This window comes from Pseudophryne corroboree, chromosome 3, assembly GCF_028390025.1.
Source record: "Pseudophryne corroboree isolate aPseCor3 chromosome 3, aPseCor3.hap2, whole genome shotgun sequence".
NCBI classification, from domain to species: domain Eukaryota; kingdom Metazoa; phylum Chordata; class Amphibia; order Anura; family Myobatrachidae; genus Pseudophryne; species Pseudophryne corroboree.
The window spans coordinates 55592418-55594727 of NC_086446.1; the positions used below are offsets into that span (position 1 = coordinate 55592418).

The window sequence follows — 2310 nt, forward strand, 5'->3', positions numbered from 1 at the left end:
GGAGTCCAGAAACTCACTGAGCTTTTATACACACACACTGATTACAAGCAAACAGATCACAGGTGAGGATGGTTACCTTTAATAGCCATTCAAACCTGTTTGTGTCAACTTATGTGCATGTTATCAGGACAAAATCTCCAGGGTATGTAAACATGTAAACTTTAATATGGGTCATTTGGGTAGTTTCTGTTGTCATTATGATTTAAAAAGAGTAAACACAGTTGTGTAACAATAAATGGCATCATCCAACCACTAACCATGAGTGAAAGAAAAGTTTGTGAGTTATCATTCATATTCTCTGACAAATGGCCAGAAAATCACAAATTCTGTTAGGGTATGTAAACTTATGAGCACAACTGTATGTATGTATGTATGTATATATATATATATATAGAGTTGTACTCTGCAATGTTGACACAAACAGAGACTTCTTTTTGGTCAACAGAAGTGTAACATCCTACAGTACTTATCATCTTATTTTGTATCCCACTTGGCCTATATATTTTTTTCCCCTATATCTTATTCATACAATTTCTCTCATCCAATACGAGTAACCGTAGGAAAGCAGCAGTGACGCTCATTCCGTCCCCACAGTCATACCTCTCTGGCTATGCCCGATCTCATCTGATCTTGGAAGCCAAGCAGAGTTGGGCCTGGTCAGTACCAGAGAGGGAGACCTTCTGGAAATACCAGGTACTGTAGCAATACGAGGCAGTTGAATTACCACAATCACATTGGAAAGCATAAGTATACTCAATTTCCTTCTCGACAAGATTTTTTGAGCTCATTACACTTTCTCATTGCCCATTCAATGGCAACAGATGGACAAAAGCAGAAGTGACTGGTCTCCACTTTACTTTTCTTCTTCTGATTGTTTAGGGCCTAGGCCCTATATGGAAGCTGCGCCGACTCATATGTACAACTTAATGGACGAATAGATTAACCCATATATACATTCCTATTTACTCTCTGGGTGTTTGGAGTTATTCAGCCTGGAGTCATTCAGCCTGACCTCTGTTCTCCCCCATTGTGAAGTTACCAGTCCCTAAAGAATCTTGGTACAGAGAAAAGTAAATCAGAAATTTTTGCTCCACAATAATTTATTTGCTACTTACTCACTTCTTATGCTCTACTACTTCTAGTAATAACAATCTCTATTGAAGACAGCACAAGTGAACATACAATTGAATAACTTTTTAAACTTGTCTGATGCCTCCAGTCGTCTGTATACATGTTTTCTTGTAATTAATAAAAGTTAAGTTTTAAAATACCTATTTATCTACTATTCTGAAATGTGCCCCAGATAGACTTAACAGTCTTCTTTGCTTCTCTGCAAAACCCCCCAAAACATAGTTTGCCCTGAACTAATATCCAGGAGCACCACCAACCACTTACAACTACATAAAAAAACCCTGAGGTTAAGTCAGTAGTCCTACATTGGTAAACACGATACTTTAATAAACACGATACTTTAATAAACACACTATTTGTGATTAGTGATTCATCAACCACAATCCGGTTCTGTGCAGAGTTCAAACCCCAAATCCCTATCTGTGGATTCCCCTGTGTCTGTCTGCATTCTGCTCTGTAGTGAGGTCAGTATGTGTGAGATGCTGCAGCTACAGATGGGGCCTCCATTGTCTTGCCATCTCCTGTAACTAGGCGCACCTGCCTCGGGGTACCTAGTCACTGTGGGCATCTCTGTGTGCACCTGGACGGAGACACTCCCCATTCACTTTAATGGAGAGCATCTCCGTCCGCGCGGTCATTCCAACCCGATCGCAGCGTGCTTTCGTTCGCACAGCTGCGACCAGGTCACTACTGCACACGTGCAGGGGCCGTAATGCGCACATGCATCGTTGCACATTGGCCATCACCGGTCAACGATGGTGACTATGAAGAAGACCGCAAGAAGATTGACTGCAGGAAGGCTTTACAGAGCGGCAACTCACCGTTTGGAGCCATTTTCGGGGAGTGGTAAGGAAAATGCAAGCATGTCCAGGCGAACGGTAGGGCGGATGTCTAACATCAAAGCCGTGGCCCATCATCACTGGATCCGTCGCACAGGGTAAGTATGCCCAGGGCTGGTCTTGTTTTGCAGGAAACTTTTTTAGCATAGCAGGGCTGCACAAGCGATCGCAGCCCTGCTATGCTAGAATACACTCCCCCATAGGTGGAAATTAGTTGATCGCACCAGCAGCAAAAAGTTGCTTAGTGCGAGCAACTCGGAATGAGGTCCTGAGATACTTTGAATGGGAAGCGTCTCGTACACTCCCGGCATGACTTGGCAGATGGATCGCCTAGTCATTC

At 42.9% G+C, this 2310-nt stretch overlaps 1 pseudogene; it reads left to right on the forward strand.

Moving 5' to 3' along the window:
* The first annotated feature begins 586 nt into the window (after positions 1–586).
* On the forward strand, positions 587–705 carry LOC134896840 (5S ribosomal RNA; annotated as a pseudogene).
* Positions 706–2310: the final 1605 nt, after the last annotated feature.